The 18,448-nt window shown below is 37.1% G+C and overlaps 1 protein-coding gene across 5 annotated transcripts in view; it reads left to right on the forward strand.

Moving 5' to 3' along the window:
• The window catches only part of LOC131065184 (putative pentatricopeptide repeat-containing protein At1g13630), a 61,427-nt gene that overhangs the window by 36,030 nt on the left and 6,949 nt on the right, over nt 1-18,448 (forward strand). Inside the window, exons 5-7 of one of the 5 annotated variants that reach the window (XM_057999631.2) lie at nt 8,023-8,627; nt 8,732-9,030; nt 9,128-9,524. The exons of 2 other annotated variants lie outside the window; for them this stretch is intronic. The gene's annotated coding sequence lies outside the window, so the exon portion shown is untranslated. The remainder of the gene's footprint in view (nt 1-8,022; nt 8,628-8,731; nt 9,031-9,127; nt 9,525-18,448) is intronic. 2 more of the 5 variants (XM_059213108.1, XM_057999632.2) reach the window with 2 other exon arrangements.

Here is an 18,448-nt window from a genome sequence, read left to right on the forward strand (position 1 = left end):
AATATAAGGAAATTCGAAAAAGTCGCTCATTTGCTCTCAAAATTATTTTTTTAAGAAAAATAAAAAAAAAATTCATAGAAAATTCAAATATGCCCCAAAAAAACTGAAATTTGGATTGCGAGCTTTTGATATTGTCCCAAACCTGCAAACAAAATTTGATGCAAAAATTCGATGTCATTTGTGAGATCGGATCAAATCTCTCCAAGATCTTGATTTTGTGTCCATAACCCTAGTTGCACAAGGTTATTCTCCAAATTGTTTTACAAAACAACAATATAGGGTTAGAAAAATCTGTAAAAAACATAGATCTAACAAAAATCCATGTCCCACTGGGGGTGCCAAAGAGTTTATGGTGAAAATGAATAATGGAACAATAATATTGAAAGACTAAATGAATTCAACCACAAAACCCTAGCCTAACAACAACAAAGATCCACCATAACATATGAAGATTACCTAAGACAATGCAAATCAAATAAAATCACGAAGATTATATCATCACATGTCCAATAGGGTTTGGATCTCCATTCTTTCTATCTCCATTGATTTTGCTTGATATATTTGCTCTTAGATTTTATGTGTGCACAAGAGCTCAACAAAGAACAGAAATGTGCTTGATTAGCTTGATCGCGTATGAAAGTTCGAATGGTAGAATGCTTGAAGGATTGATTAGCTAATTGAATGATTAGGGTTGATAATGAAGGAAGCATCTCCTCATATAAAAGACACTATAAGAAATGGAAGGATAAGATTAAGATGTGTAAGAAATAAATGGTCGGCTAAGATTAGAGGGTAGGTAAAGGAAATAAGAAAATAATGAGAGGGTAGTGTTGACGTGTATTTTGTACACAATCAAACACAGAATAAAATACCCAAGGGTACCTTATCCTCTCTTGAATAAAGCCTCTGATTGCTGAAGATATCGCGAAAAAGGATCAATCAGGATGACTCCAAGGTTCTTGTATGTAGGGTCTCTACGTGTGGATAAGCACCAGTGGTCATTGTGATTGCTGTTTCATCAAGGGGCCTTACGTCAATCCGAGCTGCAGGAACAAGATTTCCTAATACTAACAAGTTCTCAAAAAAGATCAAAAGGGTAGGGCTTGCAAGAGATAAATTCTAATCTAATCCTAAGAACGACTCAATGTAGGCTAGACTTGGCAAGGTTCTACCAACTTCAGTATCGCCAAGGAATTACAACTTTACTGAAACTGATGCGATCTTCTAAGGTGAGTAATGATTTTTCAAATCATCAAGAATCATAGGTACTACCATGAAGGTACATATCAATGACTGAATGATGAATGAAGGTTTATGCAATCCAAAAATTTCCAGTCGACCACACAAGGCGTCCTTACAATCAGTAAGAAGCTAGTGGTTTGGAGTATGAATCTCACCAAAGATCAAACCCAACACTTAGTCCCTCAAATTTAAATACTACTTTGACTGAGAATGATTCAAGAAAGTAAACAACCATGAAGATAACCACAAGAATTGCAATAAAACACCATAACTTCAATATTTTATTGATCTCAAAGCCATCATAAACAACAATTATTTGAAATTCCTTCTTCAAAGCTCAATCTTGCTACAAAATACTTGCTTCTCAAAACTCTAACTATTTCTTATTGCTCTCTCTTAACTCTATCTCTATATCTATCTATATCAAAATGAAAATGAATGAGGGTATATATAGCATCCTCAATTACAATGAACGGTCCAGATCAAAAGAAGATCAATGGCCAAGATTATGACACCTAAACCCTAATTAGGGTTTATTACAAATAGTCCCCTTTTTATTGAACAATATTAAATGCATAGCCAAATATTAAATTTTGGCACAAAAATCTAGGAGACAGACCAATGACAATTAAGGTGCCACAAAGCTTTTCCTTAAGTGCCTCAAATGAATCAGTGGCCTCATCCAGTGTCTGCTCGGCTGTGAGTGGACCAAGCTCAAATGTTTCTACATCATACTCCTCTGCAAGGATTTCACCTTCATACTTGTCCACTGCTAGTGTAGCTATCTGCAATTTCTGGATCCTGTCTCATCTTTGATCATCTTGGACATCTTAGTGGCCTTCCTCTTTTCTGTCACTTCCTGAGAATTTTCGACAAGGCTCTCCAAATCAATCACATTATCTTCATCCTCAATCACAATCACCCTTGTCAGTCTCTCCTTTAACCAATCTGGAATGGCAGATCTTGTTTCTCTAACCTGTATCTCCTTAGGCAATGTTTCTTCTTCTCTGAGAGGAGATGTCGCTTCGTCATCATTCTTGTCTTCATGTAGCTCATTGACTTGGAGAGATCGACTCGATGAACGTTGAGGTGCCTGTCCTTCTTCCTGTTTATCGTTCTGTACCATTGATTCCATAGATTCCTCCATTTCAAGTGTCCTCTTTCTCTTGTCGAGAAGATGTGCCGGATGAACGATCTCAATTGGCCTCTTGCTTCTTCTTGGAGGATTCTCTTTTCTCAGGTCTCTCTTTTCTCTTTGAGCCTCTAGGATGGGGATTGCCTTCACTTGCGCTTCGAAGGTTGCCTTCGCCTGTGCTTCTGGTATTAAGATTTCCTTCGCTTACACTTGCTCCTCCTTCTCCTGGCCTTTCCTCCAAAGTAAAAGTCATAGATATGCCCTGCTCTCTCAACTTTTGATGTTGCACATCAACCCATCTGCGAGTACAAGACAAAAATGGAGCCATCAAAACATCTAGATCCAAAATTTCAAGTTCATTCCAATCTAGCCTCACTGTTTTGCTTTCTCGGTCATAAGATGATTGGAGATGTCTGCCATTGTCCTGAGCTTGGTCGGCCACTCTGTAAATTTTGCATTTCCTGATGAAGTCTAAAGGCAATCTGGAATGCATTTTTCTTTTCACTTCAAGATCATCTGAGAGATTCATCATAAAGTCCTCTATCTGAAACTCATGCTTGTATTTTCTTCCGACTGTCTCCTCTATATACCCATAAGGATCAAAACTCTCTCTCAAAGCAAAGGATGAAAATGAATATAAGGTCAACTCCTTTTTTGCATCATCCATGGCTAGAGCATTAGGACATACCTCAACTGAATTTCCTAGTATGATGGGCACAGGAACTCCATTTCCATGCCTGTGTCTGAATGCCTTCGCATAAGCTGCCAACTGTCTAGTTACCTCAAGTAACACTATTCTGTCTGTCGGATACCTCGGCAACATGTAGGGAGGTGAAGGACATCCATGAACTCTAATATATGTAAATTTCTGGAATTGGATGAACCAAGCACCGTACCTCTTTACAAGCTCTTGTGCATCTTGAGATAGCCGATTGTGAATCCCGCCTTGCAATGTCCTGGTGATGTTCATCGTGAAGGTATCATTGACTAACTTGTAGTTGCTTCCTGGAGGATGATGCAAATGAACATAGGAATCACAAACTCTGACTTCCCCGGGCCCTCTTCCGATCACTCCTCTGTGAGATAATCCTGCATATTCAAAACTCCTGATCAAGGCATACATGATGTATGAACTCATGTGGAAGGACTTGGTAGCCTTCAGTCTTCTTAACTGCACGTCCAAGCAATGGCTAATCATTCTAGCCCAATGAATTGTTCCTTTTCCTTGAACTATCACTTGGATGAAGTAGAACATCCACTTCTCAAAATAGAAGGCTTGAGGAGCTCCTGTAACTCGGTTGAGTAATGTTATCAAATCTCTGTACTCCTCCTGGAAATCGATCCTATGTGGTGTGTTCGGAATCTTGCTCAGGCGAGGACGACTCTTGAGTAACCAATTCTTGTTGATGATGCTTAAGCAAGTGTCTGGATCATCTTCGTACATGGACCTGGCTCCTTCTAAGCTTTTATAGATCATATCTCTGTGCTCCGGAAGATGGAAAGCCTCACTTATAGCCTCCTCTGAAAGGTAAGCCAAAGTATTTCCTTCCTTGGACACGATCGATCTGGACTGTGGATCATAATGGCGAGCACACTCGATCATCAACTCATGGCACTGGATTGCTGGAGGGAAGCCGGCCGCCTTGATAATGCCACTTTCAATTATTCTTCTTGCGACAGGTGATGGCTTGCCAATGTAAGGGACCTCTCGAAACTTCTTCGTACTGAAGTTTCCCAAGTTGGTATCTCCAATGTTGCTCCACTTCGACACGATCTTAGTCTCCAATTCTTCGTTCTTCTGATCTTCCTTCATGAGGGCTGGACGACTGGTGGATGCCCCTGCCTTCGGGGTCGCCATCGTGACACCTACACAACATTTCATAATGAGAAATAGATTTTGCAATATAGAAATATAGATTAAAATTAAAGATTGATTTTAGGAAACTTCATGATAAATCCTTGAATTATCATTTCCTAGATATAACAATGCAATTTTGGAATTCAAGATTCAAAATTGAAAATTCAAGATTGAGGCTAGGACGTTTCAAAATTCAAAATTTGGACAAGGGAGATCTTGCCATACCTTTCTTGAGAACTAACTCTAAAAAGATGCAAAATTAGGAAATTCGCCTAGGCAAAATGGAGATTGGAGTCTTCAACGTGAGCTTCTCCTAGCCAATGCGCCTCCCTTATCAAATTCACCACCCTTGGGGTCTTCAACGCCTTGAAGGAAAATTCGCTCCGACTCTATCCTCCAACAAAGTTCGCACTCCTCCTTGGATGGAAATTTCGCTCTTCTCCTTGGATCAAAATTCGCTCCCTCTATTGCTCTTCCAAATTCGCATGTAACAATGATTGAATGATGGTTTAAAATGTTTCAAAATACCCTTCTTATATAGGCGCTCACCTCCTTAATTGCACATAGGCCGACTTTTGGAAATAAGGCAAATAATAAATAAGATTTAAAAAAAAATGGAGGCCGACCTTTATAAAAATATGGAAATATAATCCAAGCGCTCTCCCTTTTTTTATTTAATTTAATAATTAATTAATTTAAATGCCTTTGTATTTAATAATTTCGATTTTTTAAAAGGCCAAATCAATTATTAAATGCCTTATGCGCTAGTTTAAATGCCAACTTAATTAAATAACTCAAAGTTTTTATCGAATTTTTAGCATTTAATGTAATTCAAAATTTATTGGCGCCAAAACATGAGAGATGTAAGGGATACTAACCACATCGCTCTGGTCCTTGGGAGAGGGACAGGAGCGATCATGCATTTTGGATTGATTTTCACGTTCAAAGTCACTTCCTTTACGTCCAAACTGGGATCTTCATTCGTAACTTGGAGTTTGATCTATTCAATTTTTGAAATGAATGCCTCTTAGACCATTTTCGCCCTGGTCCCTTGGTGAGGGACAGGAGCGATTTTTGCTTTTACTCCATGGTCCTTGTCTTTTGAATCGCCAAATCAACTTGCGAGGTAGGCAATGATCATCCTTGTTTGTTCTACGCATGCCAATCTTGTCCTTTGCAAAGCAAACTTGATTTTTGGAGATTTTCACCCTGGTCCTTGACTGAGGGACAGGAGCGAACTTTATATTTGAGCTCAAAATTGTCGAGTCTTGGGGTCAGTTCCTTGTTTATGACCATCGAGAGGCATTCCTTACTTTGCAAAATTCTTGCCTTGGCGTGATTCTGGAGGGAGATGTTGGATTTCATAGAAATCGCTCTAGTCCTTGACTGAAGGACAGGAGCGAACTTGCATTTATGGCACAAAATTGTTGATTTTTGATGTTAACTCCTTGTTCATCATCTTCCTAAAGACATTTGGGATCCCGCATGACCTTGCCTTGACGTAGCTTTTGAAGGGAATGGTCGACTTTAGTGAAATCGCTTTGGTCCTTGACTGAAGGACAGGAGCACCATTTTGTTCTTTGTGCAAACCCTTGATCATATCGACTTCAAATTGTCTTCAAAGCGAAAAACGTTGTTTCTTATTCCTTCTTAAGTCTTGCAAATGATAGTAGTACTCCAAAATTAGGCACACTTGAAGAGTTCGCTTTGGTCCCTGGGAGAGGGACAGGAGCGCCTTAGGCAATTTAAGCAAGTTTCATGGTCCTTTGCAACTTCGTTCTTCTTTGAGACATTCCAAACATCATTTTGACTTAGTATCTTGGCTTGGACTCGACCAAATTCGGAAGGGAATGCTAGATAATGCATATTTCGCCCTGGTCCTTGACTGAGGGACAGGAGCGAACCTTCATTTGTAAGCTCATTTGTGTTTTGCCAACCTTCAAGATTATCTTCAACGGATTGGTTGGGTTGCCTTTCCTTCATCCCAAACTTGACATTCGCTTTTCTTTGGTCCAAAACTTGTCCTTTGAGAAAATCGCTCTGGTCCCTGGGAGAGGGACAGAGGGACAGGAGCGAACTTTACATTTTGGGTAGATTTTCTTCTTCATGGTCCATTCAAGTTATATTCAACGGGCAAAACGTACTCTACTTGATCTCTTCCAAATCGCAAAATCATTTAATCTTGCAAGAATAAGGCAAACTTGGTGTTCAAGCTCCAGTCCTTCAGTGAGGGACAGGAGCGATTTTGTCATTTTAGCATATTTCCTTGCTTGCAAATTACTTCAAATTATATTCAATAGACAAAGCATGTCCTCCTTGATCTCTTCTAGTCAAAAAAATTGTCTTGGCCCTGCAAGGACAGTGCAACTTTGAGAAACAAGCTCCGGTCCTTCAGTGAGGGACATGAGCGATTTTTGTCCTTGAGGTCAAAACTCAACTTCTCATGGCAGACGACTAAGTCTAGATACTCCATCATGTTGATTTCATCCCTTATTGCGTCCCTGACACTTCAATTTGATCAAGTAAGGCCAAAAATGCCCTAAGTAAGCTATTTCGCTCTGGTCCCTGGGAGAGGGACAGGAGCTATTTGGCCTTTATCTTTAAAAATTTGCCCTTTTAAGTCTCAAAAAATCTTCCAAATCTTCAATTCATGTTCGATTGCATCTCCTGGCGACCCTGCACAAGACAAATGAAATAAGTCAATAACCAAGATGCATAAAATACCAATTTCGCCCTGGTCCCTGACAGAGGGACAGGAGCGATTTTGGCTCTATAGGCCAAAATATCAAGAATTTAGGCTTTCAATCACTTCACAAGGCATTATTAGGTCATCTTCAAGGCCAGGGGTCAATTATCAAACTTTCCAAAATTTGGTCAAAATTCACCCGGACAAGATTGCACAATTCCATTACTAACACTTAGGCAAAATTTGAACTTGCTTTCAAAATCCTGACTGGACCTAGACAGGCACACCTGACATCCTGACAGACTCATCCTATTTCAAATTTGCAATCCACGCGAGGATGCTCAATAATCTTTCAAAATTGAGTGGACTTTGGCTTGAAAATATTAAAAGGAAACCCTAAGGCTTAGCCCTAGTCCAGACGACTCACTCACTTACCCAAAACCCTAAAAGCAGAGAGAGAAACAGGCAAAACTGAGCAAAAAAGAGGGGGTCCCCATTTAATGGGGCGATGTGTGAAATGGTCACAACAGGTAGGTAGTGTAGGAATTAAGAGATGAATGACATGTGTCATGGGTAGAAATGCTAATGAATTAATTAAATAAATAAAGATTTATTTAATTAAGAGAGGAAGTGTGATCGATTAAATAAATAAAAGTATTTATTTAATTTAGGAAAAGGATAATTTAAATAAATAAAAGTATTTATTTAAATAAGAAATAAGGCTAGAAGAGGATAAATGAATTAATTAAATAAATAAAGATCTATTTAATTAATAGAAGAATTAGGCTTAAATAATTAAATAAATAAAAATATTTATTTAATTAGACATGAGAATTTTAGGTGTTTACAATTATAAAATCATTCCAAAGTAGTCAAAAATCTTTTTGAGTCGTTGGAAAAAGATTTAACACTATTTTTGACAAGTTTTGTTAAATTTTTCACTATTTTTTTTTGAAGATCTAGTTTTGAAAAAAAAATCAAACCCCAATAATTTCTTTTTAAAACTTTGAATGATGTTTAAAATTATTTCAATTATTTTAGATAGTTTGCTAAATTGTTTAACTAAAATATTAACTTTCTTTTTTCACTTTGTATGTGTAGGTTAACTAAGCTTTAATTATGGCAAACTCTAGTTGGCCACTAGAACCGTGCCCATTTGGATATGTAGGCACTTGCCTAAAGGTGCTAGAGATAGGGCTTGGAGGTATGCCTATGAAGGACCGGATCCTGGGACAGTGATTTGCATAAAATGTGAAAAAATACTTCATGGAGGCATAAACTACCTCAAATACCACCTTGTAGGCATAGACACACATGATGCTAGAGAATGCATTGGGACCAATGATGAAATAAAAAGAGAAATGAATGCCCTACTTTCAGCTGGGGAAGAGAAGAAATTGTAAAGGGAGAGGGAAGAGAATGCATTGGGACCAATGATGAAATAAAAAGAGAAATGAATGCCCTACTACAATCCATAGGTAGTTATTTTGTGCCCAGGAACACACTTGGAGCACAACCATCATTAGAGGCCATTGGATGGAATAGGGAGGCACATGAGAAAACAGATATTGCATGTGCTGATTTTTTGTACTTCAACAACATCCCATTCAATGTGGCATACAATCCTTATTGGTTGAATTTGGTGACCGCAATGACAGTTTCAGAAAAGGGGTACAAGCCCCTTCTCGCAAGGATTTGAGTGGGAGGTTAGTAAATAGTCCACTTGATTTCATTTTTAATTGTTTTTTATATTTTTTCTTTATTAAATCAAAATTGTGTACTAAGACCTAATTTCACTTTGTTCTTGTAGGTTGCTCACAAATGCAGTTGATAGGGCAAAAGAAGAGGTGGATGACCAAAGAAATGAATGGAGAAAATATGGCTGCACCATTCTTTTTTATGGGTGGACAGATGGCAAAAACCGCACTATCATTACTTTTTTGGTTGCTTACAAGGACAATATTGTGTTCTTGAAATCGGTTGATGCCTCCAGTAAGGTGAAAAATGCAGAAACATTGGCTGGAATGTTGGAGCACAATGTCATGGAGGCGGGAGTAGAGAATGTGGTGCAAATCATCACAAATAATGCAGCAACATATTTGGCAGCAGGTAGAATCCTTTTGAATTATCACCTTTAGCAATATTTTCATTTGTTGTGGCTTTGTTTTGGTTGTAGCTTTCTTAAGAATATCTTCTTCTTTTGTAGGTAGAATCCTCCAAGATAGGCACCCCACTCTTTTTTGGACACTTTGTGCAACACATGTCCTTGACCTTATTTTGGAGGACATAGGAAAACTTGATTAGGTGACTCAAGTTGTGGAAGATGCAAGGAGAATCACGAAATATATTTACAATCACCCTTGGGTTCTCCATTTGATGAGAGAGCACACCCAAGGGAGAGATTTGGTGAAAGTTGGTGTCACAAGGTTTGCAACGATTTTCTTGACGTTGCAAAGCATTCTTGCTGCATTGACTTCTTTGAAACAAATGTTTGTGAGTCAAGCATGGCTAGACTCACCTTATTCAAAGAAGGCTGAAGGAGAGGGTGTCGCATGCATATCTTCGACAATCATTTTGTACAAAGGGCTGTAGACATTATGAAGGTAACTTCAAAACTTGAATTTTTAACTATTCTTGATTCAAGTCTCTCTTTACTAATTTGTAACTTCATTAATTAATCTTTTTGTAATTTTTATTTTTCAATTGTAGGTGTCAGAGCCCTTGGTTAGAGTTCTCTGCTTGGTAGATGGGGATAAAACCCCAATGGGGTATATTTATGAGGCCATGGATAGGGCCAAGGAGTCTATAAAAAATTACTTAAAGGGGGATAGACTCAAATTTGATCCCATTTGGGAAATTATTGATAAGAGGTGGAACAATTAGCTCCACCAACCCATTCATGCAATAGGGTATTTCCTCAACTCTAGTTTAAGTTTGGGGGTTCTTACTCAGATCCTAATGGAGAGGTCATGGAGGGCCTCACTTTAGAGGATGATACCCGAGGTTGAGGTGAGGGGTAAGCTATTCTCTTCAGAGTTGGCCATAAGAGGAAGAACCACTCAAACCCTGGGTATAACATTTGCCATTTGGATTTTGGGATCTAAAGTGATTGATAAATTGATAGATTATGTTTTTGCTTTTCTCTTTGCTTTTTAACTTTTCAATTTTTTTTATTTTGCAGATGCTTGATGGCAAAGTTGGGGTGGAAATACCCCAAATCTCAAAAAATTTGCCCTCAGAATCTTATGTTAGCCCTGTAGTTCATCCAATTGTGAGCGCAATTGGAGCTTGTTTGAAGCCATCCACACAAAGAAGAGGAGCAAGTTAGCGCAAAAACGCCTCAATGACCTTGTCTTTGTGCAATATAATCTTCGATTGCGCGTAAGGAAGGTAGAGGAAGCAATAGGTGGTCCAATTGACTTGGATGATATAGATTCTTACAGTGAGTGGACATCACAGGAGCAACCTCCATTGTTTACAGAGGATGACATCACTGATTTGGAGAGGCAGGCTATGGAGGAGGGGAGTGGATTTGGTTTCACGTTGAATGACATTGAGGAGGAGGGGGGTGGATTTGGTTTCACGTTGAATGACGTTGAGGAGGATGAGGAGTCATTGCCAGTGCTAGGAGCAGGTAGAGACATAGCTTCATCCAGGATGGAGGACAAGCCACAGCCTGAGCCTGACATACTGAGCGAGGAGGCACAGTCACACTCACAAGTCACGCCATGCCCACAACAGACTTATAGGACTAGACCCTCTAGTTCTACCTCTCCCCTAGTTTGTACTAGAGCTGGGAAGAGGAAGATATAATTGTAATGATGTATTTACTTTTAGTTTTACAAAAAACTATTTACTATTTTGCTTCCAGCCATCAACATTCCTCATGAGGATGCGATTTTGTACCCACTTTGTAATGATGTATTTACTTTTAGTTTTACAAAAAACTATTTACTATTTTGCTTCCAGCCATCAACATTCCTCATGAGGATGCGATTTTGTACCCACTTTGCATTTAAATATATCTAGACTCAGCTTGTTTCTTTTGTGTTCTCATTTATTGACTCATTGGATGCTTCTTCTCATTGAATTTTGCAAAAAAATTGCATTTCTAATTAAATTTAAGCAATTTTTTAAGTTCCCGAGTTTTTTGCCGAGTACTGGTCGAGTTTTTCCCGAGATTTTTTTCTCAGGCCTTGGCGAGTAGTTCAACTATGTTTGAAATAGATCCAATTACTCATGCAGTGCCATTTTTGGTGAGCAAAATCCAAACCTTGGGTTGAAGTTCGCAAGGGAAAGCCCCTAAGTAATAAGGCTAATTTCCAACCTTGATGCTACCACTGATTTGGAAGATTTACGATTTTGTGCTTGTGCGAATTTGAGATTTTTTGGGGGTCTTTTCGGAATTGAAGGGGCATAAAGATGGTACGCACTATGACTTCACCTCCCTTTTAGATAAAAGACCGAACTTTAATTGATTGCTTTGTTCATTAGTTCTTGGCTTTTAGTATTTGAAAGGATATCGAGAGACGTATTTTTGCTATATTTCTTACGTTGGTGCTTAGTGATACTCGCACATGCCTATGTAAGCTTCGACATTTAGAAAGATGTTCGAAAAACTTGGTCCACATGCCACAAAATTATCTCAAATTCGGGCTAAAACTCGGTAGATGGAGGCTCTTTATGCTTATTCCCACTTTTAAGGTCAGCCACACGCCAAAGAACATTGGAATCAACGCCCAAGGCTCCGCAAGTTTCGGAAAGGGGTTCCGGTAGATCACCAAAATAGGTCCAGACAACCGGTAACAAGAACTACCAACCGGTAACAGGAACTACCAACCGGTAACAGGAAATTGTCAAGGAAACCGATAGCGATATCTTGCTGGAAAGTGATTGAAATGCAATGCGGTCTGGAAGCAAGAAAGATGATCAAGTCTTCCAGTAGAATCCAACTCCATGGGTTCCGGTGAGCCAAAACCGGGACACACAGAAAGGAAAACTAAAACTGCAAATAGAAAGCAAAACAAAAAGGAAAATGTTTTTGGTTGATGCAAGATTGCTATGAACCGGGGATGCTCCTACATCAGTTATGGATCACATACCATTGATCTTGTCCAAAGTTGGTGGTAGAGCAAGCCTATAGGCAACTAGGTCCATGACTTTAAGGATCTTAAATAGCCCTACAAATTGAGGTGCAAGTTTGGATGATTTCCCGAAATTCATAAAATGTTTTTTAGGTGCAACCCTTAGAAAGACTTTCTTTGCCTCTGTACATTGTCTAGGGGTTATCTTCCTACCTATATAGCTTTTTTGTCCATCTGCAGCTCCTTTTGATCTTTGTCTAGTCAGCTTGATTTGATCTTCCATGGCATGTTGAGTCTGTTCAAGATTTTGTCTTCTATACTAGTTCAAATTATGGAAGTATGACATTTCCTTCTGTCTAGAGCTTCAAAAGGTGCCATGCCAAATGTAGAGTGGTAGGTGTTATTGTAAGAAACATAGAAAAATTTACTGCGAGCAAGTTTCTCCGTTGTATTGCTGATCCATGCATTGAATATTCCATATTCTACAAAACTTGGTTTATTTTGTCTTACGGCTTACCATATATCTGGGGATGACAAGAGGAACTGAAGTTCGACTTCATCCCACAAGCTGAAGCTCTTGAACTAATTTATCAATTGAGATTGGGGAATCCTTTGTATCATTTCTAGGAATTAAGTGTGCAAACTTAGTTAATTTGTTGACCACTACCAAAAACATACTGTGATTAAACTTAGACAATGACAACCTCTCAATAAACTTCATGATGATGACTTACCATCTATACTCAGGAATCTTGTGCAGATGTATAAGTTTTGAGCCCTGATTTGCTGGCATTCCAAACATCTTGCCAAAAAATCAATGGCATCCTCTTAATACATGGCTAGAGATGTATTGGCTTTAAATCAGCTATAAACTTCATTGCTTTAGGGTGACCTTAATAAGAAGCATTAGTGCTTTCTCCAATACTCCATATCTAAAGTTCCCTTGATTTGGGACATAAATCTTTCCTTGATGTCTAAGTAACCCATCTGAATTAAACTGGTATCTGTCATATCAATGGTCCTAAGCGTTGACCTTCAAGGCATATTTCATTCTCAAATGGTGTCCGTTTGCACCCAGTTGCTTTATAGTCAATTGTTTAAAGGTAGTTCTCACTGTGGTTATTGCTGAAATATGAGTGATAAATAAAAACATCTGTTGCTCTATTACCTTTACCCATGATGTAGTTGAACTCAAATTCACACTCACTTTGAAAGTTGAGCCATATATGCTAGATATATTCAGATTTGGTTAGGTGAAGATATACTTGAATTTTAAATGATCAATTTTCAGCTAAAATGACCTCCCAAGCAAAAAAGTATTACCACTTCTGCAATGTGTGCATAATTACCTACTGTAGGTCTTGTGGTGCATGATTTATCTTGTGAATTTGAGTTTCCAAGACTCATAGGTTACCACTATTCCATTTTGGATTAAATTTCTACCAACCCCTTTCATAAATGTATCAATGATCATAACAGCATAAATGTCTTTGGCACTCTTAGAATAGGTGTTGTGATGAGCTTCTTCTTAAGTGACTATAACACTATTTCAAATTTCTTACCTTCGTACTAAAGAGAGGTAATTAGATTTGCAATCTTTGAAAACTCTGTCACAGACCTCCTGTAGTATGCTGCTAAGCCTATAGAACTTCAGATCACTGATATTTTTAGATGCTGGCCATTTCATAATTACCTGATGTTTTGCTTGATCAACTGCGATCCTTTTGATGGAGATATGATTTGGCCTAAATAAACATACCTTGAGCTTAAAGAAAACACATATAGACAATGTTTTCTGAATCTTCACAATACCAATCTCAAATGCTAAGGATGCTTTTCTTCATTATATGAGTATATTAAAATATCATTCAAAAAGGCCACAACAAACTTGTCCAAGTAATTGTGGAACACAACATTCATTAGGTCCACAAATTTTGTAGGAGCTTTATTGGTACAGTCCAGATTAGGGGTTTTAATTAAAAACTACTCAATCTTGTAGGCTACACAATCTCAAACACATCCATATGCACAACAGAAGCCATTACAAAATAAAATTTAAAAACTTCTTTCATTTGTTGGCTTCTTGTAGCAGAATTTAACTTGCATTACAATTTTTTTATGCTACAGCTGATAGCGATACAACTCCTCTTGTAGCTTATAACTCCTCTCACAATGAGGCTTCTTACACAATCTCTCTCTCATTACAATCTCCTATTTATGTTCAATGATCTTCATACTGTAATGTCCTGGTTTGAATTTCTTTTTAATTTTAATTTTCACAATGAACAAGCATGGAAGCTGATCACCTTTTAGTCACCAAGATGTTGATGTGGGCAAGGTGAGAGCATATGATAAAGAGTGTAAGTGATATTATAATAAAATGTTTATCTATCACTTTTTTTCTTGCTAATTCCATAACGATTTCCTCTCTTATGTACTTTCTTATATTTATCATATTCTTGTTATCTATAATCAAATGGTGATATTTGTGTATTAATATATTTTCTTCCTGTTGTATTAATATATTTCATTATTTTATATTTGTTTATGTTTTCTCACACACATACGCATATATACTCTCCTCTTTTTATATTTGTGCTTATATATTTATTCTTTTTGTTTTTAAGCTTTATACATCTTATCCTTTTTATTCGTTTCTTGCATTATTTATCTGCTTATTCATTCTCATATTTATGCTTTTGTCCTTCCTGTGCGCATTCAGCATATGCTTTTTCACACACACACATATATATAAAAGGACACACACATAGTTTTATGCACACTAATACTCATTTGTCTATATTTCTGTTTGCTCTTTTATGCACGTTTCTTGGTATGCGTATTCATTTTGCTATAGCATTACTTTTTCTGTCATCCCTTCCCTTTGCTTGATTCATCTATATATTTTTTTCCATTGTCCTCCATCTTTGTCTATGATTCTTCAGACAATCATTCATTTGCTTATAACCTTACTTTCACTTACTCTTATATATTCATATGGTTACACTTGTGCTCTTTTACTCTTTCATGCTTTTTTATTTGTTTATATTTTCTTATATACTCCCATATTTGTTCTTATATCATTCAATATTTCTTATTTATGCCTATATTTAATTCCTTTGCCACATTGTCACTTGCCTTCATATTTACTTGTATTCTCACCTACCTTCGTGACACTTTAATTTGAATGCTTATTCCTTTTTTCATCTTCATTATGGTATAGACTACTTATGCTCCTGTTTCATGCTTATTCAAATTTCACATAGATTTGTCTTCATTAATATTCTTACAAATAGGCATATATATCTATGTATTTGTTCATACTTAGTTGCTCCATATGACTATAAAATAGGTTATATACTGCTATATATTCACATTGATGTATTTTTATATATCTATAGGCACTTATGCTTATTCTCATGTTGGCGTTTACTCTTATCGTTCATATGTTTTTATATATTTTCATATGCATACTTCTAATTTTGTATATTATCCCTATCTATAGCATTTACTTTTAATTTTATTGATATTTTTGCATCTGATATTTACTCCGTTCATATGTTTATATATCATATACTTAAAAGCCACATTCATTCATTTACATGCATTTAGTCACTCTCATACATACACTTTGATACACAGTTGCACACACCTATATACATGCTTGTAGAGTTTTATATGCCATATATTTGTATATACGCACATTGATAAGTGCGATTATATATATATATATATATATTTATGCATCCTTCTTTGCTCATCTATTTTGTTAGTTTTATAGTATTTACTCATTTTATATTTATCACACACATTTATCTACTTATATGGATCTTCCTATTTGTAATATATACTTCCATTCTTTTACAATTATACACATTCATATATTCTTTCTTACACATATATAACTAGATAATTTATAGTCTTACTCATTTATTCATTATTTATTACTATGATTATATATATATACTAAGTTAACAATTCGGGTACATGTATGGATACGGAATTGGCAATTTTTTTTCCTTGGGTACGGGTACAGGTATGTCCGTACACACACACATACGTTTTGATTTTTTTTTTTTATATATATATACACACACATATATTATATATATGTTCAAACATCAAAATTATAAAATATAAACTATCACTACCATAATTACAATGATACAATCCATACAATGTAACTTTCCATACATAAATGATAAATCCATAATTGCCAATAAATATTCATATATCGTAAATGTAAATATCATATTTATAATTTGCAAAAATGATAATATTCAACTTTCAAGCCTCAAAATGTCAGGGCACAATGAAAATTCAAATTACAAGCCATATGGCCTATGGGATTTAATCTCCATATTCATCTCCATTTGAAGCATCAAGCCCAAACCAAGGTCATCATTTGGTTCAAATTCAGCATCATTTGAACCACAATCCATTGGAATGCCACTCCCACTAACTATGTCTCCCTCGAGTTCCATAGCTGCCTCGTCTATAGAGACTTGGGCAAGCTGTGCAACTATAGCATCTAAATCAGCACACTCAGGGGCTAGATCCCAATTCCTTGTAGCACCCGCATTATATTCAGGTTTCTTATGTGACAATAGATGAAGGTTGGAATGTATGTAGACCAAATCCTCTGCTTTCTTTGCACCTAAACGATTTTGTTTGACTGAGTGTATGAAGGAGTATGCACTCTGATTCCGCTCAGCTGAAGAACTTGCAACCTGTTAAAAGTTAAAACATAATTAGAAATTTATAAATTATAAAATAAAAATATTTTAATATGATAGCTTTGAATGGAATTGGAAAACTATAAAAATAAAAAATAAAAAGATAAATACTTGGGAGAGAAGTTTAATTGCAATAGGCTGCAAGAAAATGGAGCCTTGAACATGCACATACCACCACTTGTCAGCTTCCATACCATATTTGGCTTGAAGAGCTATGACATCATGATATTTTGTAGATACAAATTGGCCATACTCCCTGAAGATTGCAAGCATTGTTGCGCTATAAAATTTTGGCCTCAAAGCAAATGTTAAGAGATGTAAGGGGGTGGTCATCTTGTTCCAACGATCGACAACAATTTGTTGCACAAGTTTGAAAAATGTTTCCATTGGGTCATTTTCCTTTTTCTGTATTACTTCTCTCATTTTCTCCACCATGCAATCCATGGCATCATAAATTTCACCCAAACATGGGTGATCAGTATCAGCATACCCAATCATGTTCATGATGGGCTCAGTGAAATCCAAAACATATTCCACATTATCCCACCCATAGTTGGACTACTCGCGACTCGACTTGACTCACCAAGCCCTTGGGAAAAAAACTTGGGAAAAACTCAGGAAAAACTCGGCAACTTAAAAACACACTTAAATTTAATAAAAAATGCATTCTTTTGGAAAATTTAATGAGAAGATGCATCCAATGAGTCAATAAATGATAACACAAAAGAAACAAGCTGATTCTAGATATATATAAATGCAAAGTGTCTACAAAATCGCATCCTCAAGAGGAATGCTGATGTCGGGAAGCCTGGAAGCAAAATAGTAAATAGTTTTTGTAAAACCAAAAGTAAATACATCATTACAAATTACAATTACAACTTCCTCTTCCCAGCTCTAGCAAAAACAGGGGGAGAGGTAAAACTAGAGGGTCTAGTCCTAGAAGTCTGCAGTGGGCGTGACTATGCCTCCTCGCTCGGTATGGCTGGCTCATCCTCCATCCTGGATGAAGCTATATCTCCACTTGCTTGTGGCACTGGCAATGACTCCTCATCCTCATTGTCTTCCTCCTCAATGTCATCTAGCGTGAAACCAAATCCACTACCCTCCTCCATAGCCTACCTCTCCAAATCAGTGATGTCATCCTCGGAAAACAATGAAGGCTGCTCTTGTGATGTCCAATCACTGTAAGGATCTATATCATCCAAGTCAAGTGGACCACCTGCTACTTTCTCTACCGTATGCACAATTGAAGATTATATTGCACAAAGACAAGCTCATTAAGGTGTTTTTGAGCTAACTTGCTCCTCTTCTTCGTGTCGATGGCTTCAAACAAGCTCTAATTGTGCTCACAATTGGATGAACTACAAGGTTGACATAAGATTTTGAGGGCAAATTTTTTGAGATTTGGGGTATTTCCACCCCAACTTTGCCACCAAGCATCTGCAAATTAAAATTAGGTTGAGAGTAGCACCCCTTGCCAGGGTCTGAGGGTGAGAAAAAGAGGGGTAGAGAGACAGGTCTAGATCTTGGGGGACAGAGGAGAGAGTGAGATGGAGTGTGGTAGAGAGGGGTATAGAGGAAGAGTGATAGGGAGACAAATAGGTCGAAAATTCGAGGCAGATAAAGTGAGTGAGATAGAGAGAGCGAGAGAATGTTGATAGGAGCATAATGATTACTAAAATTTGATTGTCTGAAAAATTAAAAGAT

This window comes from Cryptomeria japonica, chromosome 10 (genome assembly GCF_030272615.1).
Source record: "Cryptomeria japonica chromosome 10, Sugi_1.0, whole genome shotgun sequence".
NCBI classification, from domain to species: Eukaryota; Viridiplantae; Streptophyta; class Pinopsida; order Cupressales; family Cupressaceae; genus Cryptomeria; species Cryptomeria japonica.